Raw genomic sequence first — 25,199 nt, 5'->3', positions numbered from 1 at the left:
TACAAACGTGGAATGAACTGCCAGAACAAGTGGTAGATGCAGGTACAGTTACAACATTTAAAAGATGTTTGGACAGGTACATGAACAGGACAGGTTTAGAAGGTTATGGCCAAACACAGGCAAGTGAGCCAGTTTCAGTTTGGGAAACTTGGTCAGCATGGACAAGTTGGACCGAAGGATCTGTTTCTGTGCTGTATAACTCTATAATAGTGCCCTCTGTGACTCTTACCTAAAATGTGCATGGAATTTGCTTGTTTACTATTGTGAATCTCTAAGGCCATTCCTCAAGTTTAAATAATGGACAGAATGCATCAGATTTTGTTTCCCAAGTCATGACTCTGCAAAACAAATAGAATGCACTTAATATACAGGTTCCTAGATAAGTAGAAAATTGAAATGGAAATGAAACTGGCATTGGCTCTCATACTTACTACTATCATAACTTCCTGTAATTCCCTGCCAACCCTGTGCCCGGTTTGCTCACAAAATTTAGTCAACCATGAGGCTGAGTTAAAGTTTAATTAAAATTGGCTAAAAACTAAATAAGCCTGAACACCTAACAGTGAGACACAGTCAAAATTACCAAAAGGCTTTTAATATTACGGTTTACCTACCTATTTTTTAAATGTTCTTTCAGCACCATGGATAGAAATGTCATGCCAATATATGTCATAAATGAACAAGATATTTGAAAATGCAGAGATAATCTAAATTTTATATTTTGACATTTCCTAAGTTCTAATTTGTTGCTTTGTTTTTAAAAAAATGCAATTTTATCATACGCCTTGGGAAGACATGGATGAGCCAGTAAAATCTGGATCCAGGAGATATTATCAAATAACAAAACATACTTTGCTTTTTTATAAACCTTGAAAATATGTTATGGTACAAGGTCAAAAGAAGTAGTATTGTAAAAATGACTTAAGCTTGTACTCAAGACTACTTTAATTCTAAAAGCAGCATTGCAAGTTAGATAACATGATATAAACTCAAATTAAAAGCATGATGAATGGTCTGAAGATCCTGACTGGGTCAAAATGTAATCTTCTTGAATAAAAGCAGAAAATGGTGAAAATGGTTAATTTGCATCTTTCAGAGAAAGATTAGTTAATGCTGAATGAAACCCTGATATTAATCAGGCCTCTGTATTCTAGATGTACACAATCTCTCAAAGCTCAAGTTAATCATGCTATAATGGGTGAGTACCCAGTCTGATTTAAGTCCATTGCTGAGATTGTGGGCAGTTGAAGGTAATATAATTTCCAGCTCATGGTTTTGAAAGAATGCACTAGGATTTTCACTTATTTCCAAATTAAAGGAAATTGATAAAATATTGTATAAATATAAATATTTATATTTATATCTGCATTTTGAATCACTATTTCTGACAGATGAAATTTGGTGCGGGTGTGACGTGATTCATTTTGGTAGAAAGTAGCCATAGGCAGAATGGGTTTTAGATTTTTAGTTTAAAGGTTTATTGTAATTGTTATGGTGCCTTTTATGTTATCCTGATGATAGAGGTGGTTTTGGTTTACCATCTCTTTTAAAAGACACTTCCTCTGAAAAGATGTAAGCCTGGTTTATTGACTGAAGTCACTAGAGGAGTCCTTAAATTAATGATCTTCTAAATCAAAGGAAAAAGATCCATGATTGAGTCAAAACCAATACCTTGTAGAAGCTGGAGATGTAATAGGTCCAAAGTAGAGCACGTGAACCAAAATGGACAGGAACAGGGACAGGCAGAGACAATTCAACCCATTAAACCTCCCCAGCCATTTAATACAATCATGGCTGATCAAACACTTCAGTATCTTTTATTCACCTCATTACCATAACCTTGTATAGCATCGGTAGTCAAAAATCTATCAATCTCTACTTTAGGCATACTCAAAGACTGAGCTTCCATAGTCTCCTGTGTAGAGCATTTCAAAGATTCATGATCCTCAGAAGAAAAACAAATTCTCATCTTACACTTAAGAGACATTCCTTTTTATTAAATAATACTGCTGGTCTAGACTTCCAATCATAATTTTTAGATGAAGGATTAGAGTAACCATTGAAAGAAGGACCGCTCTGCACCTGACTACACCAATGCTCCGATATTGTCTGTTCCCCTGATACTAATTAAATCCAGGAGATATCCTGACAAGCTAATGGAAACAGTAAACCTGAAAGTACTCCTCCCATACACATTTGCCACTTCCTGTCATAAACCAACCAGAAGTAGTGTGAAGTTATAGAAGCCTCAAGAACATCAGATTACAGTCAATCCCATTTTAATTATCTCCCCACAACTTCTTAAATTTGTCCACCCTGATTGTGGATGAGAGAATATCTCAAGTTTAAACACACAGCTTACTTTCTTGAAAATCCAGTTTGAGTTTCTGTCCAGATGTTCTTTCCACCAATCATTCACAAACTGAGAGTTCTGATGGAAGATCATTGATCATAGGTCTTGCGTCTGATAGAGTCATAGCAATATACAGCATACAAACAGACCTTTCGGTCCAACTTGTCCATGCCGATCGAATATCCCAAATAAATGTAGTCTCATTTGCGAGCATGTGGCCCATGTCCCTCTAAACCCTTCCGATTCATATACCCATCCAATTGCCTTTTAAATGTTGTAATTATACCAGCCTCCTCCACTTCCTCTGACAGTTCATTCCATACACGCACCATCCTCTGTGTGACAGAGTTGCCCTTTAGGCCCCTTTTAAATCTTACCCCTCTCACCCTAAACCTATGCAGTCTCGTTTTGGACTTGCCCACCCCAGGGAAAAGACCTTAACTATTTACCTTATCCATCTGCTGAAAACCTCAAGCATTTTCAGTTGTTATTTCAGATTTCTACCTTCTGCAGTATTTTGATTTTGTATCATTGTTTAGTTTATTGGGTACAATAACCATTTGATAACAAAGCAACAATGATCAAGATAGGAAAATAGAGAGGAAGGAGAAAAACGACAGAAAGGAGGCTAAATTAGGATGAAAAAACGAGAACAAATGGGAAAGAAAGTTTGAAATCCAATTACTGATCCTTTTAAGTAGTTACAATGACAATACTTCATTGACTGTGGACTGATTTGAAATGTCCTGAGATTATGGAAGTTGATTTATAAAAAAGAATCTCCCTGTTACTTTTATTCTGTCTGTCTTTTGCTTGCATTTTCTTCTTACTACCGCTTTCTCTCTTTCAGCCTTTCCCCTCCTTCTTCCTCTTTTCTCTTTCTCTCAACTTTTTCACTTTTCCATAGAACTTTCACAACTTCCAGATGGTGCACATACTCCACAGGCATTTAAACATTACTGAAGTGTAGTCACTGCATTGCTTTAACATGTCTCACTATCAAAAGAACTGGGATACTTTGGAGAGGGTGCAGAGAAGTTTTACCAAGATGTTGCCTGGTCTGGAGGGTTTTAGTTCTGATAAGAGGTCACATAACCTTGGATTGTTTTCACTGGAAAGATGGAGGCTGAGGGGTCAACCTGACAGAGGTCTACAAAATTATGAGAGGCATAGATAGGGTGGATAGTCAGATTTTTTTTTCCCCAGGGTGGAAAAGAGCACAGGTTCAAGGCGAGATGTTTAAGGGAGAAGAGCAGGGAAAATTTATCACAGAGAGTGGTGGATGCCTAGAACACACTGCCAGTGGAAGAGGGCACATTAGCAATATTTAAGGTGTGTCTTGATAGATACATGAACATGAGGCCAACAAAGGGAAAGAAACCACACATGGGAAATACAAAGCAGGTCCAAATAAGGGTTAGGAATCGGTGCAGCTTTGTGGGCCAAAGGACATGATCCTGGCCTATGTTGTATTGAATAGATTTTAATCAGAATAAGTTGTGAAATACAAAATATTAGCAGACGAAATCAATCCAGCACAGCATTTCGTTATAAGGAATTGGAAATTGCTGAATATTTTCACAAACAAAAAGTGAAATTGCTGGAAAGGCTCGGCAGATCTGGTAGCATCTGTGGAGAGAAATCAGTTAACGTTCCAGGTTCAGTGACCCTTCCTGAGGACTGATGGTAGCTTGGAAAAAGTTGATTTTTTTTATGCAGAAGGTCGGGTAGGGAGTAAATAATAGGTGGAAATAGAGCCAAAAGAGTAAGAAGAACAGGTAGACAGACAAAGGATTGGATAACAATCAGCCTGGGAGAATGAAACAAAAACAAAAGTTGCTGGAAAAGCTCAGCAGATCCGTCAGCACCCGTGATGAGAAACCAGAGCCAATGTCCTGGGTCCAGTGATTGAAATAGGAGGACATCTGGAATACTTGGGAGTGGAACATCTCCTTGTCAGAGCAGATGCGACAGAGACAGAAGAATTGGAAAAACAGGACGGAATTTTTGCAGGATACAGGGAGGAGGTGTAGTTTATAGTAAATGTTGGTCCTTAAACTGTCGCCTGAGATGGAAATGGAGTGGTCAAGAAAGGGGAAAGAGGTATCCAAGATAGACCAAGTAAATTTGAGGGTATGCTGTAAGTTGTTAACGAATTTGATGAACTGCTCTAGTTCAGCCTGGGTGCAGGATACAGCACCAGTGCAGTCATTGTACAGGTGTACATACTGAAGAGGGACTGTTCAACATAACCGATAAAGAGGCAAGTTCAGCTTGGACCCATGCCAGTGCCTATGGCCACCTCCAAGATTTGGAGAAAGTGGGAAGAATTGAAAGAAAAGTTATTGAGGGTAAGGTCTAATTTGGTGATGTGGAAGAGGGTATTGGTGGGGAGGGACTGGATGGGTTTGTTGGAGAGGAAAAGATGGAGGGTCTGCAGGCCATCATTGTGGGTATGGACATGCATCTGCTGTGACAAGGAGACGTTCCACTCTCAAGCATCCAAGCTATCCTCCTATTTCAAATAATGTTTTCTTCCCTCCAGTGACAACCCTTCACTGCACCTCCTCCAGTCCCGCTCCACAGCTGTAAACCACTCCCCGTCCAAACATAATAAAGACAGGGTCCCCTTGTCCTCACTTTCCACACCACCAGCCTCCACATCTAATGCATCGTCCTCAAACACCTCTGCCAACTCTAATTAGACCCCACTGCCCAGAACAACTTCCCTTCCCCACCCTTCTCTGCCTTCTGCTAGAACCGTTCTCTTTGCCACTCCCTGGTTTGTGCCACACTCCCCACCAACCCCTCCAACCCTCACACAGGTACCTTCCTCTGTAAGCAAAAACAATGCAACACCTGCTCGTACACCACTTTGCTCACCTCCATCCAGGGCCCCAAAACAATCCTTCCAGGTGAGACAGAGGTTCACCTGCCTCTTCTCCAACCTCATGTACTGCATACCAGTGCTCCTAATGTGGTCTCCTCTACATCGGCGAGACCCAATGTAGACTAGGTGTCCATTTTGCCGAGCATTTTCACCAGGCCTGAAATGGCCGGCTTGACCTCCTAGTTACCGCCAAGTTCAATTCCCCCTTCTCTGATGTATCCATCCTTGGCCTCCTCCATTAGTGCAGTGAATCAGACTGCAAATTGGAGGAACAACACCTCATCTTCTGCCAGGGCAGCCTACAGCCCAGAGAACTAAACACTGAGTTCTCGAATGTCAAATAACCCTGGCACCCATCCCCAGCTTTGTTTCCAGCCCAGCCTCCTTCCATTCCACCTACCAACGCTTCCTTAGAGCTACCAATCGGAGTCATCCCTCCCATCGACCAACCAGGCCATACCCACTACCTGTGTTCACCTACCACTACCTCACCAATCAGCTATTCTCCTCTCTCTTTATCTGTACCTCCCACAACCCCCATATCCAGTCCTGAAAAAGGGTTATACCTGAAATGTTGACTTCTCCACCTTCTGATGCTGCCTGGCTTGCTGTGTTCTTCCAGCCTCCTGCATGTGTACTTAGGATTCCAGCATCTGCAGTTTTTTTTATCTATAACTGAGAGAATGAATAACTATTAGTGGACAATTAGTGGCTAACTATGGGTTGTGTATAATAGCAGACTATGTGATAACAAGGCCTGGTGTGTGGGCATTGCGGTAAGGACATTGAGACAAGATTCTATTCCTTTCTCTCAGTAGGTACATCTCTGTTGCATTTCTTCTGATGCAGACCCCACACACCAGGCCTTGTTATCACATGGGAAGGTTATAAATGTGGATATCACCAGTTTCCTCATTTCCCCTCCCCCCATCTTATCCCAGTTCCAACCTTCCAACAGTGCCAAGTTGGAACTTGACCTGTCCTACCTGTCCATCTTTCTTCCCATCTGTCTGCTCCACCCTCCTCTCCGACCTATCACCTTCACCCCCACCTTCATCTACCTATCGCATTCCCAGCTACCTTACCCCCACCTCCCCCTCCCATTTATCTCTCAGCCCCCTCAGCCTAAAGCCTAATTTATGATGAAGGGCTTTTTCCCGAAACGTCGATTCTCCTGCTCCTCGGATGCTTCCTGACCGGCTGTGCTTTTCCAGTGCAACACTCTTTGACTTGTTATCACATGGTCTACTGAGAGTCTCGAGAGGAGACCAGCGTGGAGGAGGCAGTCCTGGAACTTACCTTGGAGCAGCTGAGTGCCAGTATGGAGCAGTCTGGAGTCTTGGAGTGGAGTGGGGATGGTTAGCAGGACTTATACACTTAATGGTAAGGTCCGAGAGTGTGTTGCTGAACAAAGAGACCTTGGAGTGCAGGTTCATAGCTCCTTGAAAGTGGAGTCACAGGTAGATAGGATAGTGAAGAAGGCATTTGGTATGCTTTCCTTTATTGGTAAGAGTATTGAGTACAGGAGTTGGGAGGTCATGTTGTGGCTGTACAGGACATTGGTTAGGCCACTGTGGGAATATTGCGTGCAATTCTGGTCTCCTTCCTATCGGAAAGATGTTGTGAAACTTGAAAGGGTTCAGAAAAAACTTACAAGCATGTTGCTAGGGAGTATGTGAACTATGAGGAGAGGCTGAACAGGCTGGGCCTGTTTTCCCTGGAGCGTCGGCGACTGAGGGGTGACCTTATTGAGGTTTACAAAATTCTGAGGGGCATGGATAGGATAAATAGACAAAGTCTTTTCCCTGGGGTGGGGGAGTCCAGAACTAGAGGGCATAAGTTTAGGGTGAGAGAAGGGAAAGATATAAAAGGGATCTAAGGAGCAACATTTTCACGCAGAGGGTGGTATGTATATGGAATAAGGTGTCACGGGAAGTGGTGGAGGCTGGTACAATTGCAACATTTAAAAGGCATTTGGATGGGTATATGAATAGGAAGGGTTTGGAGGGATATGGGCCGGGTGCTGGCAGATGGGACTAGATTGTGTTGGGATATCTGGTCAGCATGGATGGGTTGGACCAAAGGGTCTGTTTCCATGCTGTACATCTCTATGGCTGTTCGACTTGGGTCTGGCACAGGCAGTCAGACCAAATGAGGAAGCCCTGTGCTGTGCTGCTGCAATGTGATGTTTATTTGAATTTTTTTACCTGACTGTAATGGCAATCCTTTAATGATGCCTTATTTCTAACTTACTTTTTAAACTCTGTCAAGTAATGCAACTACTTTTTATTCCTCTTTTGTAGCCACAATTTGTACCTAGGTACTTGTATCTCAGGTGGCACCATAAGAGGCAGACATTGTAAAAGCTTTTCACTGTACTTCTATAATGGAGTACACAGGATATTCTATTCTATTACATATAACCCATTGTTAGCCACTAATTGTCCATGAATTCATTATCCCAGGCTGATCGTTATCCACTCCTTTGTTTATTCAACTGTTCTTCTCTCTCTTTGGGCTCTACCTCCACCTATCGTTTACTCCTTACGCCCTCCCCCAACCCTATATTCTGAATTAAACAAAAATTTTCCTAGCTACCATCAGTTCCGAGAAAGGAACCCGAAACTCCAGATTTCTCTCCACAGATTCTGCCTGACCTGCTGAGCCTTTCCCAGCAATTTCTGATTTGTTTATGATTGCCAGCAGCCGCAGTTCCTTTGGTTTTTATTCAATATTTTCACGACATGAATTGAAGGCTTGCAAGAAAGCAACTTACCAACCATGTCTCAAGCTCACCTGCTGTTCATGAATTAATTAGCAATTGATATAGAGGTAAGAATTTCACCAACAGTGCGGTACATGTAACCTGCAAATCTAAAGGAATTAATCGACCAACAGCCACACGAGGGAGCTATCGGTCAAGAATTTCAAGATTTTAAAATATGATTTGTCGTTATATTGGGTTGATCTTGGAGGTTAGATTAACATCATCATATTTTGTTAAGGCCATGCTGCTTTTTGATCTAAAAATGGAAGAAAAGTCAGATTTCAGGAAATCTGATGGAAAGCTAGGGAAATGTCAAAGTTATTGGAATAAGACAGGAAGGAGTTCATTCCTGATGAAGGGATTATGCCCGAAACGTCGATTTTCCTACTCCTCGGATGCTGCCTGACCTGCTGTGCTTTTCCAGCGCCACTCTAATCTAGACTCTGACTTCCAGCATCCGCAGTCCTCACTTTTGCCTCGGAAGAAGTCAAGGGCAATTGAACCTGAACACAATTTCTCCTCTTCTTGAATGTCAAAACCCAAAGAAACCAGAGGATTTAAAGTCAGATATAAAGCTCAGACTTTGCACTGGGTTGAATTTATTAAACATGAATGCCCATTGAAATGTTTGAAACAAAAGAAATATGGTTGAAGGCTCAGCAAGAGAAACCAAATCTTGTACATGTCAAATGAGCAATATAACTAGGATGAATAGGGAGGGTGTGATAGCGAGTTATGAATCACCAGAGATTAGCTTTAGGTCAAGCCGAAGACAGTCCCATTGTCATAAATGTAAATAACAAAATAGACATGGGCTTTTTTTCTGTAAACAAAATATCTAACTGCTTCTCCCATTTTTGTTAAATTTAGCATTTTTAGGTTTTCACGGTTTTGGGTGGCAAATGGCCAAAATATGAGCCAATAATACTGTAGGAAAGAAAGCAGCGTGGAGCCCGAGTGAATAGGACAGTAACTATGGATCTCTTCAATTGGTCAGTCTGTGCTGCTGAATGAGTGATTGGGGTGTGGCGCCGTGAACAGTTTAAGCGGTGGGGGCTGTAGGGGGACGGAATAAACGTTTCTTTTTTTAAAAAAGTAATGGGCTTTTAATAATAATACTTGTGTGAGAACGAAATTTCTTGTGCACATTCAGAAAAGGTGTGTTAAACGCACACTAAACTGAATGCAAGCTAAGGAGGCTGCATTTATTGGCCTGAAACATCGATCTTCCTGCTCCTCGGATGCTGTCTGACCTGCTGTACTTTCCCAACACTCCAATCTTGACAGATCTCCAACATCTGCAGTCCTCACTTTCGCCAACATTGTTTCTCCACCGGGCGACAATCATGCAAGTGCAGAAACACTGCTGCAGTGCAGCATTGTCTGACAATTAATTTCATCCAGTGTTGCTTCAATCTAAAATCTTCCGACAGAACAAAACACATTAGGCCCGAGTCTAAAACGACACAATATTTTTACGGGGTTATTTATTGTAAGGCTGGCTGGCTTATCCAAGTCTACTCACAGTCCCTGGTCTTGATGATCAACAAAGTTGCTGAGTGAAAGTTGATTTCTCTGAATTCCGTGTTTTTGTTGTCTGATGGGATTAATGAAAGAACTCAAGATGTCACCGATCATTTTGACAGTGAAATAAGCAACTGGGTCCATCCAGAAGGAATTGTATTTGAGTAGCATTGCGGGTCTATCTATGGGATGGTGAGGTTTGCTGAGGCGGGGGGGGAGGCGGTGGAGGGTGGAGGTAGTTAGCAGGACTGCAAGGGAGAGGCAACAACAACGGGTCACTATTTTCAGGACAAATGCAGTGCCAATGCACAATGATCACATCAGTCGCAGCGGTATTCTATTCAAGTGTGTTGGTGGAGGATATACCGTTAAATAATATGCTTCTTTATAAATTCTTCCTGCGTTCCTCACATTTTCTTAGATTGATAACCCATTTGCCAGATCTTTCTCATTCACCTAATCTATATCCATTTATGGCCTCCTCCTGTTCTCTCACAACCCACTTCCTTGCCTTTGTCAAAAAGTAAGAATTCTCTGGCAATGATCATTTTCTTGCATTCCCCCCCCCCCCATTTCATCTACAGTTATTTCAGGGATTCATTTGTCTTTGGTTTATAAAATCATGAGTGGGCATGGATTGGGTAAATAGACAAGGTATTTTCCCTGGGTTGGGGGTGTCCAGAAGTAGGGATCATAGGTTCAGGGTGAGAGGGGAAAGGTTTAATAGGGTCCAACAGAGTGATGTTTTCATGCAAAGGGTGGTGCATGTATTGAATGAGCTGCCAAAGGAAGTGGTAGAGGCTGGTACAATTACAACATTTAAAAGGCATCTAGATAGGTTTATGAATTGGAAGGTTCAGATGGATATGGGCCAAGTGCTGGCAAATGGGACTAGATTAATTTAGGATATCTGGTGGGTATGGACCCAAGGGTCTGTTTGCATGCTGTATATCACTGATTCTATGATTCCTTATTTTCCATTATTGCTTCCCAAGACTCAATTTTTTTAGATGCACTGCTCACTTTGTTAAAAGCAAAATACGGTGGATGCCAGAGATCTGAAATAAAAGCAGAAAGTGTGAAAGAAACTCAGCAGGTCTGGCAGCATCTGTGGAGACAGAAATTAATGTTTTGAGTCCAATACAACTTGTTCTTGGAACTAAAGGAGGCTGGAATATTATGGGTTTTATGCTTTCAACAAATGAAATGGAGCAAGTGGAACAAATACAGAAGAACAAAAGAGAATGGGAGTGCTAACAGTAATAGAGGAGAGGTATTGATACAGATTAGATGCCAAGCTGATGATAAACTGGCTTAGATTTGATGGGCTCTCTTTAAGTTATATCTTTCGTTTCTTTCCTTATTCTTAAATTATTCTAAATGGCGCCAGTTTGTGGTAACAAACAAAAGCTTTTCACTGTATTTTGTTAAATTCTTACTGCAAAATACATATGCCAATAAAATCACTCATTCATTAATAGGAGGTGTGACTGGTAGAAAATAGGTTGCTCTGTTGAGAGTGGTGATATGGTGAGAAGTGGGCATAATCAAAATGATGGAAAATGTTCATGGTCTGAAGTGATCTCACTTTGTTAATCCTTTTCCTTTTTAAATATCTATAGAAAGCTAACCCTCTGTCTCATTTTTCCACTTTGTCGGTCTTTTTGTCAACCTTTGCTAGTTTTCTATTCTGCTCAATCTTTGAACCAGATCCTTATCTTTTGCAATAAGATGCTTTTTCTTTAAATTTGAACTATGTTTAACTTTTTTAGTGAACTGTGGATAGTTCACTCTTTCGATTTTTTCTTACGCATTGAAATGTATCTGTTCTTTGTACAATACAAAACAGCACAGGAGCAGGCCCTTCTGCCTGTCAAGCCTGTACCAATTACTAAATTATTTAGTACTTATTGCCCATATGAGTTATCTGTCCCTCTGAACGCCTCACATCCATGTTTCTCTCAAAATGTTGCTAATGTGTCAGCTTCGACCACTTCTACTGGCAGTGAATTCCAGGCACCTACCACCCTCTGTGGGGAAAAACCTTTCCCCGCACTTCTCCTCTAAACTTCAATTTTCTCAAAAATGTCTGCCATTGTATCTCTGACCCTTAATTTGTTAGTTCACTTTAGCTAGTTCTGTTTTAAATGTAAAATTTAATTATATTACTGTTGCTGCTATATGGAGGCATCTTCACAATGTGATCATTAATTAATATTAGCTAATTGCGTAATGCTTGGCCTAATATAGCCTGCTTTTGGTTGACTCTCGAACTTGCTTGTCTAAGAAATGATTACAAAAAAATTTTACAAGTTCCTCATCTGGGCTACTTTTGCCGAACTGATTTTTCCATTTGATAAAATGACTAAAATCTCTCATGAATATCATCATTTACTTTTAAGATGCTGTCATTCCTTCTTCCTTTATATGCCATCTTACCATGTGGTTACTGTTGGGGGGGTATATACACCAGTCCCACAACTGACTTCTTTCCCTAAACCAATTCTACACCCTGGTTTCCAGAACTTAAATCATCCTATCTAATGTAATAATATGCATCATTATCAACAGAGCCACCCTTCCACCTTTTTCTAACATCCACTCTTTCCTAAATTCATGTAATCTTTAATATGCCATCCTGTGTCATGTAATGTAATGTCTCTGTAATGGCTATCAGATGCACTATCTGTTCATCTGTTGTGTTCAAATGCTATGTACATTTAGATATAGAGACTTTAATTGTGTCTTTGTACACTTTATAGTAACCTTTAACCCTATCTGTCTGGGTGGGTGCTGAAATGAGACACCTGAATTGGTTGCACATAGAGCTAGCTAGGTTCTTGCCTGTTAGTAGACATCAGATGAGAATGACTACAGAGTTGTTGAAATAGCTTTTGAAACTTTAAGACTGTTTAAAACCATCATTTTATGTTTGCTACTGGCACACTTGATTTGTGTCAGTGACTGATTTTCATATGGTATTATGATAATGTAGGTAAGGTGACTGCCTCATTGTCTTAACCTGGAAGTGGTATGTAACTACAATGTATGATTGATGTAGTAGGTGGTTAGTTGCTATTCAGATTGGTTCAAAACTACTTTTTCTCCTGCTGCAGAAATTTTACACAAAACTTTAGTACATTGATGACATAACAGATTTTTTGTAAATGCTAAAAAATTTTAAGCTTTGTTGCTAAAATTAAACAGTGATAAATAAGTGGATGAAATTTTCATAGCTTCCCATTCAGATTTGGAACATTGGGGCTGTTGCCTTCTGAATTGAACAGAGGTCTTGTCTGTTCTCTCAGATGTCTGGAAAAGATTTTGTCTCAATATTTCAAAGCACAGTAGGGAAATTATCTCTGATGTTATAAACAAATTTATCTTCAATCAATATCACTAAAAATAGACTATCATATAGCATAGGAGCATGCCGTATGCAAATTTGGAGCTGCATTTTCTACATTATGACAATGACTATACTTCAAAGGTATTCCAATTGCTGTATCGTGATTTTTAATAACCTGTAATTAAGAAAGGAATTATATAAATAGATGTATTTGTTTCTTCTAGTACAATATAAATGTTTTTGCTTGTCAAAGTGCAGTTAGCATCAATATCTTAGATATTTTTTCTTAATTGACCTATTCAGAGATCAGAGATCTTTGAAATAAGTAGGATTTTAACCCAGATCTCCTGGTCCAGAGGTGGGATTTTACTACTGTTCCACAAGAGACCCTTGGAGCATCAATATCTCATGATCACAGTGCTGTTCAAATTTGATTTATCCTCAGGGTTCCTGGCTCAGGTGTGATCTGCTTTTCCAGTGTTCAGTCTAGATGTGAAATTAATTGTCACTAGATAATGATTTAAACTGGGAGCCCTCCTGGATTTTGCTCTTGGTGGGACACTGATGTTACTTGCAATGCCTCACTTATATCTCAATAGGGATGTTAATGGATGAGTGTATAGGGATTGAATTTGGGACCTAAATGGGGTGCAGTAATTAGTGTAGTGTTTGTGTTGCTTTATGATAACTGCACATATCAGGGAGGGAACCTGTATTCCTGAGTAATATATCATGCTTATTGTAATTTTTTTTGCCGTCATTCGGGCAGTATGAACTTCCCACAATGATTAAGTTTCAGTACAATTATAAGCTGCTGTGAACCTAATGATACTAATCACAAGAAAGGTGTTGACTACACCCTTTCCTACTTTATTACTTCGTAGAAATATGGTTTTAAAAATCTCCAAACAATGACATGTTGAAGTCTTTAAGAAATGGTGTTGACTCATTGCATTTTGCTGGCAGCAAATGTAAGTGATCAGGATCACCTGCTTTGACCCACTTAAAAAAAGGTAACAACGAGTCAGGAAGCTGATCTCAGACGTCAGAGAACCCAATGAGGAGGCAAAGCTCAAAGTCCAGAACCTACCTTCTCAAATGAAATGAGAAGAGAGGGCAGCAGTTACTGGAATGAATCGCAGCGAGCATACTGTTGGGTCAGAGAATAAAATAGAACACCAACCTCACCTTCCCAATGTCTGGAAAATTGTTCCCAATTAACCTGGGGCGGGAATGGGAGTCGACAGGAAAGCCACCCATGAGGTGGAGGATACCGATTAGGGAATTTACTGGTAGGTCACAGATGTGATGGGAGCTGCAAGGCCCCCCCCCCCCCCCCCCCCGTGACTCCCAAAGGCCACTCGGCCATTCCTTCCTATGGCCTTTTAGGAGGGAGTCGCTTATGTTCAGGCCCAATGTAGTGCCCAGTCAAAGCACAGGCTATCTGAGATAGGTTGCAGCTGCAAGGCATTCCCGTATCCTTGTTGTGGATCCTCAAGCACTCTCATTGCTGGCAATCCCTCCTCACCATGTGGCCAAGCATCCAGTGGTGATCGTGAGGATGTAACATTACTTGGCAGCAGCCACGGGTTCCCGTATCACAGCAGGCAATAGGGAGCTGCCAGCCTGGCAGCTATAGGCCCTCTGCTGGTTTGATATCCTGACACTGTCCGGTTGGACATTAAACAGCATCGAGTATTCCCAAAAAAAAACAACGTGGGGCTTCCTTCCCTTCTCCAACTCGTGGGTTCCAGCTTCTAGAACTGAATCCTGGCCGGAAGCAGGCCTAAAGGTACTTTAATGTACCAAAGAGAACTGAAATGTATGTAATGGATATGGACAATGCCACTGTATTGTTAAATGTTCCACTGAACTGACCACAAGATGCTGTGGTTGGTATAACTCTGGACTGCTAATTTACAATTAGACTGAGCAGATAGAGATCAGAGAAAGTTGATGCACCGGAAATTGAAACAAAGGTAAGCAATCAAATACATCTAAGGGGATAGAATCTGCCTTTTCACTTATTCATTGAATAATTTGGAACTGCCCATGTACTTGACTTCAAAAATGAGTTTCAAAGGGATATGCACTTTGCATGTTCTATTTCTCACCCAGAATTTATGGAAAAAGTTCTAAGGGAAACATTTTATAATAATTTTGCAACTTTTACCTTCTGCTATCTGACTGGAGTGTGACATTTACTGCAACAACTGAGATCTGATCAAAATTACTTGCCTTCTACCCTGTTTTTGTAAAACACAATTGAAGTTAGTGATTTTTGAGAAGATTTGTAGCTCCTATTGAGGATATGGATGTAAGCTTGCTCACTAAGCTGAAAGGTTTGTTTACAGACATTTTGTCGCCATGACTCGGTAACATCAGCAGTGAGAGCCTCTGGTGAAGTGCTAGTGCTGTGTTCTGCCTCTTTATTTATAGATGGGTGATGTAATTTCTGATTTTTTTTTTAAGGGAAGGTTGATGGGGTCTAAATTGATATGTTTATTGATGGAGTTCTGGTTAGAATACCCCAGGCCTCCAGGAATTCTTGTGCGTGTCTTTGGTTCACTTGTCCTAGGATATGTGTGTTGTCCCAGTCAAGGTGGTATCCTTCTTTGTCTGTATCTAAGGAAAGTAATGAAAGTGGGTGGTGTCCTTTGGTGGCGAGTTGGTATTCATATATCCTGGTGGCAAATTTCCTGCTCGTTTGTCTGATGTAGCTTTTTTTTTTAGAGGAAACTTGTCACCAGGATACATGAATACCAACTAGCTGCCAAAAGACATAACCCACAATCACTAGTTTCCATACATGCGGTCAAGAAGGATACAACTTAGAGATATGGCATCCTAACCAGAACTGCATCAGTAAACACATTGACTTAGACCCCATCTACCTCCCTTGAGAAAAAAAAACGGAAATGACATCACTCACCTTGAGAAACCAAGACTTATAAATAGAGAGGCGGGACATACGCCCAGCACTTCACCAGAGACTCTCAGTGATGATGTTACCTAGTCATGGTGAAAACAAACCTTCCAGCTCAGTGAACAAACTTACATCCCCAGAATTGAAGTACTTACACAGATAATTACCACACATATGGCAAACAGAAATTGTTTCTTGCAAAAGTCATGTTGTATTAATTAATTGTTCAATTTAGATATATTAGAGTGATGTGCTGAATTTACCAAAAATCGACCAAGTGTCAGTTTCAGGGAGTTTCATAGAGGGATTCCCGCTGTGAGCTATCTCATGCAGTTCCCCACTGCTTACCTTATTATGTATTCACCATGCCTTTATGGTGACACGCTTGCCATATTATGCACTCACCAGCAGCAAAACAACTCACCACCACCACCAGGGCCATATGGTATGTGTGCCACCAGTGCCATATGTAATTGCAATCTGTGTACCAGATCAATCACACAAAGCCAGGAACTGCCAATTCCAGTGTGTTGCTGTGTACTTTTAAAGGACATGCCTGAGAAAGGGAATTCAGTACCCTGACCTGTTGACAGGAATGTGGAGAGTGTACTGAATTGAGTGGCAGAGAGGAAGGTCACCCCCTGCACTCAGGACTGCCAGAGGAGACCATGGCACCAGATCCTGCCAGTCTGACCTGAAGTTGCCACCTGGGTGAGTGCAATGTTCATGGTCTGAAGGAATGCCCAGCAATGCAGGAAGAACATTATCTGTTCTGTAAGGGTATGTGCTACCTTCTCTCTGCAACCTTCCACTCACCCTAACTCTGCCAATGCAACCATCTCTCATCAAGGTTCATAGTCCATCACTGTCATCAGTGTATTAGCAATTTTGATCAATTGCTCCCACCCATCCCAACACCTCCCCCAGTCAACTAGTTCTGCATACCTTCTACACTTCCTATGCACTTTCTCATGACTTTTCCTCCACCTGCACCAGCACTAATAGATGTGGCAGCCATTTTTATCTCTCACAATCCTCTTCCTGTCATTCCAGGAGAAAATAGCCCACATTAGGGCAGAAAGAGCCAGGAGGGTGGTGGAGCTTCCAATATTCATCTCCCCACAATGCCTGAGAAGATTATCCTTGCCTTAGCACGAAACGATTGTGACTACTTATGTGGTGATATCAAGACCTCCATGTCCCAGAGACCAAATAAGATTCATGCTCAACTGCTATGCTGCTCATCCATTATCAATACAGTGAATATATTCTTCATATGTCCAGAGTTCTTCCCCTACTTTGCTACTCATTCCTCCTCTTGTCTCCTGTACTGGACTGATAATCTATCCAGCTGCTTAGATTGGATCATGAACCTATGATATTTAGGTTCAGCAACAACATTTTACCAAGTTACAGCTGATACTGCAGGAAGTCAGTGACTAGTCATAAACTGCAAGGAGAGGGCGAATGCAGTGAACTTTGATTGGAGGAAAATAAGGAATCCATGAAAAGATTTGCAGATGAAAAGATTGTTTTGTAAATCAATTAGTCAGGGCAATGCCAAGCCAGTGGTACTCAGACACTACAGGAACAGTAATGGATGGGCACCTGGACCACCTGTGGATGTGGGTGGTGCCAAGCTGAACAACTTCAGCACATTTGTGAAAGGTGGAGGGTAACAAGGAGAAAGTTGAAGAAGTTGAGTTTGAACTGACAGATAACAATGACTTGCAATTATCAGCATTTAATGCTGTGAAACATCCCACAGTGCTTTACACTGTAAATACACAAAACAAGCAAAGTGATATTAGGAGCTGTTAGTAAAATGCCAACCAGATTTCTTAGGTAAGATCTTAAACAAAGAGCGATATAGAGAGTTTAAGATCAGACAGGTGAAGTTGAAATTGCTTCCAAATATGAAAGATAGCAGCCAAGGTTATAGAATCATTAGAATTCTTAAAGTACAGAAAGAGGCCATTCAGCCCGTCGAATCTGCACCAAATCTCTGAAGAACACTCCACACAGACTAATTCCCAACTCTATACCTATCACCCCATGTGGAATTTTACAATGACTAATCCCTCTAATCTGCATATACCAGGACGCTAGGGGGCAGTTCTTTTCTTTTACAGCATGCACAATGCACCAAACCTGCAAGTCTTTGGACTGTGGGAGGAAACCAAAGCACCCAGAGGAAACCCATGCAGAAATTAGGAGAATGTGCAAGCTCTACACAGATAGTTGCCCAAGGCTGGAATTGAACCCAGGTCACTGACACTGTGAGGCAGCAGTGTTAACCAATGCTATAGAAATAAATGGAATCAAACAGAGAGTTTGGCTTGACACATATGCTTGAAATAGAGGATGAGAAACTAACTTCAGGCTAATTCTTGCATGCATCTGACCTCTCACTTCCATCCTGAGCCACTTGGGAAAGAATAAACACAAATCCATTTTATAACTTGAAAAACCTCTTTTGACTCAACTGAACACAACAAGCTAGTAAACAAAGCTGCAGTTGGAATTTATATACACTGTGGACTATTTGTCTTATTGCAATCTTCTGGAGCCTGTATGCTTTACATTTCAACTGTAAGTGGAAACGACTGGCTCACAAAATAAATGTGGATGAAGATCAATGTAGATGCTTAACATTTGAAACGTAGCAAAACCCTCAGAACTATTCAGTATTCTTGGTCTTTTCTGTGCATTTGATCATAGAGTCGCTACAGTGTAGAAACAGGCCATTTGGCCCAACTAATCCACACCTCCAAAGAGCAACCCATCCAGACTTACTCCCCCACTCCATTATCCTGACTAATGCACTGAACCTACGCATCCCTGAACATTATCGGCAATTTAGCATGGACAATTCACACAACATGCACATCTTTGGATTGTGGGAGGAAACTGGAGCACCCGGAGGAAACTCATGCAGACACGAGGAGAATGTGCAAACTCCACACAAAGAGTCGCCCAAGGCTGGAATTGAACTCAGGTCCCTGGTGCTGTGAGGCAGCAGTGCTAACCTCTGAGTCACTGTGCTGCCCTTGATGGTGATTTAATACTAGGACAGCACTTGGTTTTAAACTATAATCCTGCAACTATACAGCAAACGATGACCTGTTAGTCTGACAACAGTAGTAGGGAGAATGCTAGAACGTTGTAAAGATGTGGATTTTGGAAAAGGAAATCATGTTTGACAACCCTGTCAGATTTTCTTTTGAGGATGTAACAAGCAGACTACATAAAGAGAAACCATTGGATGTGATACACTTGGACTTTCAAAAGGTCTTTGATAAGACATTACTGAATACATAGTAAGTAAAATCAAAACAAGATACTGCATGTAACAAACTGGCATGCATTGAGAATTATGTAAGAGACAAGAAATAAAAAAACTAGGAATAAACCAAATTCTTACTATGTGCAGGGGATGGAGCACAGACTTTCTAAGGATAACAGAAAAGACAGATGCCGTTACCATGTAATTCTCCTGTTTAACACAAAGGACGTGATCAGACCAGACACTTCTACAAGACAATGGAACATAGAGTTTGGGGTCAATGTGGGGTCAATGCACACACTTTGGTGTACATAGTGATTCAGAGGGAACAAATCCATGGAAAATGAGGAATGAACTGGCAAATTTCCAGGTCAGCAGTGACTAGTGGAATACTGCAAGGATCAGTACTTGGACCCCAGCTATTTACATTCTGTATCAATGATTTGGATGTGGAGACCAAACTTAATATTTACATGTTGCTGATGATGCTAAACCAGTTAGGTAGGTGAATTGTGAAGGGAATCCAAACTGGCTCCAAGGGGATTTAGTCAGGGTTAGTGAGTAGGCAAGGACACAGCGGATGAAGTATAACGTGTAAAAATATGAAGTTATCTATTTTGCTAGGAAAAACAAATACAGGGTATTCCTTCAATGGTGAATGATTGTGAAATTTTGATGCCCAATGAGACTTGGTTGTCCTTGTTCAGGAGCTACTGAAAGCTAAATTTACAAGTGTAGGAAGCAATTAGGAAGACAAATGGTTTTTATTGCAAAAGGATATAAATACAGGAACAAAGAAAACTTGCTACAATTGGATAGAGCCTTAGTGAGACTGCAACGGAGTATCGTGTACAATTCTGGTTTCCTTACCCAAGGGAGGATACACTTACTATAGGGGGAACTCAACAAAGGCTGACTAGACTTAATTGTAGGATGGTGGAATTATCCTGTGAGAAGAGATTGAGAGTTTGAGAAGAGTGAGCCTGTATTCTCTGCAGTTTAGAAAAATTAAAGAATGCCGATTTCATTGCAACAGGCAAACTTTTCACAGGACTCAACAGTGTATATGCAAAAACAATGTTTTCCCCTCCCTGGGGAGCATTAAACCAGGGTCGAAAGTCTCAGAATAAACATCAGCCGTTTAGAACTAAGACGAGGAGGGATGTTCATCGAAGAGGGTGATGAATCTTTGAAAATCCCTACCTCAGAGGCCTGTGATGGCTCAATATATGAGTGTGTAAAGAGATGAGATCAGTAGCTTTTTATATGTTAAACACCTCACAGGCAATTAGGAATGGGCAATAAATGCCAACCTAGTCAGCAACGGTCTCATCCCATTAAAATGAATACATTTTAAAAAATGATTTGTAGATAATGCAGGAAAATGGCATTGTGCTAGAATATTAGTCATGATCAAATTGAATAGCAAAGCAAGCTGGATGGCCTACTCATGCTCCTATTTCCTATGTTGCAAGACTGGCTCAAAATCAAGTTGAGTTAATGGATCAGATTCTTCTGTTTATACTCTGCTCCATCCTGTGTCACTGACTAAGTGTACCAGTTTGACAGAGTGGCTTTCATTGATGAGGCTTAAACATGAAGATTGAGCAACTGACTGAAGTGTTCAAAAACTGTGAAACAACATGTATAACTTCTTAGAAGCCCATTTACTACTAAGTGACTGCCTTGAGATGTAAATGATGTAAAAATGTTGACGAATTAAGATTGCCCACATTTTGACAAAAAGTCACGATATTTTGTGACCAATAGAAAATTATTTAATAATGACTGTTATGCATGCCAAAGTACTATTGATAAATTTGAATAATTTGGTTTGTGAAATTTAAATGACTAAATTGTACACATGCTGCAAATATTTTTTCTGTACTTGACCTTGGAGCGCTGTCTCTATTTACTTTCAATACCTTATTTTGCCTCCACCATTGTCACAATGGAATGAATTGTTAACATATTTCACAATGACCCAACGTGACTCACTGGGGCATTTAACCTTCGGTCTGTACTAAACATGATACTTGCTTGATTGTTTTCGTGTTATCTTTCTATGATTGTTCTCAAATTACTTGCTTTGTTTCTTAAATTTGCTATTAATAGCCAAGTGAATGCTAACCAGATAATAGGAGGCAGAGTGGGTGATATTAGGGGCTAAGAGGAAGACATATATGATTATAGGTACAAGGCAAGGCTAAAATATTTAATGCATACATTGCGTCGGTGTTTATTAAGGAAGCAAATGCTGACAAAAGATAGGTAAAAGTGGAGAAGGTAGAGGTTATGGATGGTATAAAACTGACAAAATATAGGTAAAAGTGGAGAAGATAGAGGTTATGGATGGTATAAAGATTTATAGGCAGGAATTATTAGAAAAAACTGACTGCGTTTAGAGTGTAAAAGGTGTTTAGTCCAAATGGGTTGCACCAAAGTTGCTGAAGGAAGTGGGTATGGAGCTTACTATAATCTTCCAGTCTTCCTCTAGATATGGAAATAGTGCCAGAGGGTTGGAGTGTGGCAAATATGACTACTTTATTTAAGCATGGGATTCCTGGTTTCCACAGACTTTAATGGCAGTAGTGGGCAATGTTTTAGAAGCACTAATTAGGGGGAAATAAAATCAATAAGCACTTGGAGAGATTTTGAATTCATTAAGGTGAGCTAGTACAGAATTGTAATCGTCGACCATGGTTGAATAATGTAATTAAATTTTTTTTGGTCAAAAAAGAGAAAGTTGATGTAGGAACAGTGATAGATATCTATATGGATTTTAAGAAAATATTTTACAAAAGAAGCTGTCTAATAAAATTGAGGCTCATTGAAATAGGAGAATCAGTATACACTTAAATGAAAGAATATGCTTCAAAACGGAAAATAACAAGTAAAGATAAAATGTTGTCTTTCAAACTGGAGGATGGTGGACAATCATGTTCTCAGAGGTTCAGTACTGGGTCACTGCTTTACATATAAATGAGTTGGATATTGGAAAAAAGAATAACATTTCAAAACTTCCAATTTTGCTAAACCTGGAGATTTGGCAGTCAGTGCAAGTGTTGTCAATTAACCATGGTGTGATAGCCAGCAAAATAGGAAGACAAGTGGCAAAAGGATTTTAATACAAAGAAGTGTGAAATAATGCATTTTGATAGAAGGAGTAGGGACAGTTGATATAGCCTCTATGTTACAGTTTTATAAGTCTACAGGGCAGAGGCATCTTGGTTTTTAAATACATAGATGATGTAATGCAACAAGACAAATTGAGAGAGGAGTTAATAGAGAAAATGGGATCTTGGGCCACACAATTAAAGCTATTAGTATTACTGAAATATCGCACATTTTGTTGAAGCTTTTCATCTTTCACTGATCAGGACAATTTGCAAGAAATATCAAATTAAACGGAATCAATTGTGCTGATTGTTTGGGAATTGGATTCTGATTAGTTGAGGTAAAGCATGTACCCCATTCAACTCAAGGTGTGGTAGTAGCCATTTTCATTTTCATTGCATGCTTATTATGTACAGCACGGTGGAAGCAGTTGCTTCTTGAACAGAGTCGTAGGCACAACCTCTCGATTTTGGTGAATGCTCAAACATTATCATCACTTCTTGGTAGCCCTTCCTGCCACCCCATAGGCTTTGCATTTCCCATGTTCTCATTCAACCCATCTAAGTCCTCTTTACCCTCAATCAAATAAATATGCCATGCTGGGCAGTGCATTGTCTCCCATGGTGGCCACGGCACTTACTGTTGACAGTACACTGTCCTGCATGACTTATTTCGCACCAATGCCCTATCTCTCCAATTTATGTATCAAACTGTGCTCATTCCAAGTATTGTCATCCCCTCTGCCTCCCTGCATTCTGACTCTAATCCCTATGATTAACATCCCCAGCTTTTCTCCTGCAGCAGTTAGACCTTGATAAACCCACTAGTGAACAGGCGCCTCAAGACTGATCGTGGCCTATACATAGCTGAACAGCTCTGAACGAGTGACCAGATTCCTGACTGATGTATACACAGCTGACTTCCTACAAATCTCCAGATGGGTTGCACTGGCCCCACAGGCCTAACCGGGAACCACTCTCTGGATTGCAGAGGCATGGACTCCCTGGTCTAGATAGTCCTAACTGGCTGACTGACTGTGCGCCAGTCTCTGAGTTGATATCTGGACACACATCATGAGTCAGCTGCCAGCACTTAAAGATGTGGGTTGTGCAATTGCTTCCATGAAGTGTGTCCAGATATATTGGTACTGGATCCAAGATGGAGGTTCTGGAGGAGCACGCGGCAAACTAGTGTTGGCAGACAACCGCTCGGATTTTCATGTCAGGTATTCTCAGCATTTATTCTCTATCCAGCGGGTGGTAGTATGGGAGAGTGCACTCTATTAAGACCATAATACCTGTGGGAAAAAGATCTGCCACCTTGCTCACCCACAGCATGGCAATATAAAAGACACAAAAGCTGGCCTGCAAAACACAGAAATCAAGCCTGCTGACATATACAGAAACTACCCAGAGTGCTCCAGTCTTGACCAAACAGGTTAACATAAAAAAAAGCCAAGCCCCTTCCTAGACTAGAGAATACACTCCCTAAAATAATTTTTCACAATCAGCTCCCAGCCCAATCAGCACTGCAGTCTCAACACCCCAAGGGCAAGCTCATTTCCCATTGAAACCAATACTGCATAAACAAACAGGCAAGACCGAGAGGTTCCGGGAGACATTGCTCGCAGGAGGAACACAATGGACACACCTGGATGCCAGGAGAAGGGACTTTTGCACATATGTGCATGGATGGGACATACAATCATCCAGAAGACATTCTCACCCAATCACGGACATGGCTGGAATCTCCTGTGTCAGTTACAAATGAATTGCTACTGCTGGACTCTTGATTAATTTTCATTCTGTTTATTCTTGTTTTAATCTTTTTACAGTTTTCACCATTGTACTGTAACTGCTTTACAATTATCACCTTTGTGTTGTATCCCTGTAAAGATATGCCAAAACCTCTGTTTGGGGAAGAGCATTTGGCCATCTGTGCAGAGAATCAGTTCTGTGTCAGCCTGGTTAATTTCCGTCCCACAATATCGCTTTGTATAATAAACCACTTGTCAAATTCACTTTGCTCCTTGTTTGTGGTCTCTCATCCATTGGGCTCAATTCTTTGACAATACTATAAGACAAAGCAGCAGGAGTTAGGCCATTCAGCCCATTGAATCTGCTCCACCATTTAATCTTGGCTGATAAGTTTCACAACCCCATTTTTCCACTTTCTCCCCATAACCCTTGACCCCTTGACAATCAAGAACTATCTATCTCAGTCTTAAATGCACTCAATGACCTGGCCTTCATAGTCTTCTGTGGCAATGAATTCCATAGATTCACCACTCTCTAGCTAAGAAGTTTCTCCTTATCTCCATTTTAAAAGGTCTTCCCTTTACTCTGAGGCTCTGCCCTTGGGTCCTAGTCTCCCCTGCCAATGGAAACATTTTCCTAACATCCACTCTGTCCAGACCATTAAGTATTCCATATGTTTCAATGAGATTCCCCCCTCATCCTTCTAAACTCCATTGAGTATAGACCCAGAATTCTCAAACTTTCCTCATACATTAACCTTTTCATTCCTGGGACCATCCTCGTGAACCTCCTCTAAATAGCTTTAGCACCAGTACATCCTTCCTGAGATATGGGGCCCAAAACCGCACACAATATTTGAAATGTAGTCTGACCAGAGCCTAAAAGAGCCTCAGAAGTGCATCCCTGCTTTTATATTCAAGTCCTCTCAAAATAAATGCCATCATTGCATTTGCCTTCCTAACTACTGAGTCAATCTGCAAGTTTACCTTGAGAGAATCCTGGACTAGAACTCCCAAGTCTCTTTGCACTTCAGATTTCTGAATTTCTCTCCATTTAGAAAATAGTCCATGCCTGTATTCTTCCTACCTAAGTGCATGTCCTCACACTTTCCCACACTGAACTCCCCTACTCCATTTGCCACTTCTTTGCTCTCTCTCCTAATTTGCATTAATCCTTCTATAGCCTCCACTCCTCCTCAATGCTACCTGTCCCTCCACCTATCTTTGCATC

The 25,199-nt window shown here is 40.8% G+C and overlaps 1 long non-coding RNA gene across 1 annotated transcript in view; it reads left to right on the top strand.

Moving 5' to 3' along the window:
- The window catches only part of LOC148146625 (uncharacterized), a 42,443-nt gene extending 18,211 nt beyond the window's left edge, over positions 1-24,232 (top strand). Inside the window, exon 2 of the long non-coding RNA XR_015760595.1 lies at positions 16,863-24,232. This is a non-coding gene — a long non-coding RNA (uncharacterized LOC148146625). The remainder of the gene's footprint in view (positions 1-16,862) is intronic.
- Positions 24,233-25,199: the final 967 nt, after the last annotated feature.

Source organism: Chiloscyllium plagiosum, unplaced genomic scaffold, assembly GCF_037043375.1.
Source record: "Chiloscyllium plagiosum isolate Xiang-an unplaced genomic scaffold, Cpla_swu_hap1 HiC_scaffold_20, whole genome shotgun sequence".
NCBI classification, from domain to species: Eukaryota; Metazoa; Chordata; class Chondrichthyes; order Orectolobiformes; family Hemiscylliidae; genus Chiloscyllium; species Chiloscyllium plagiosum.
The sequence above is the reverse complement of the archived record's forward strand: the minus strand, read 5'-3'. Positions and strand labels throughout refer to the sequence as shown.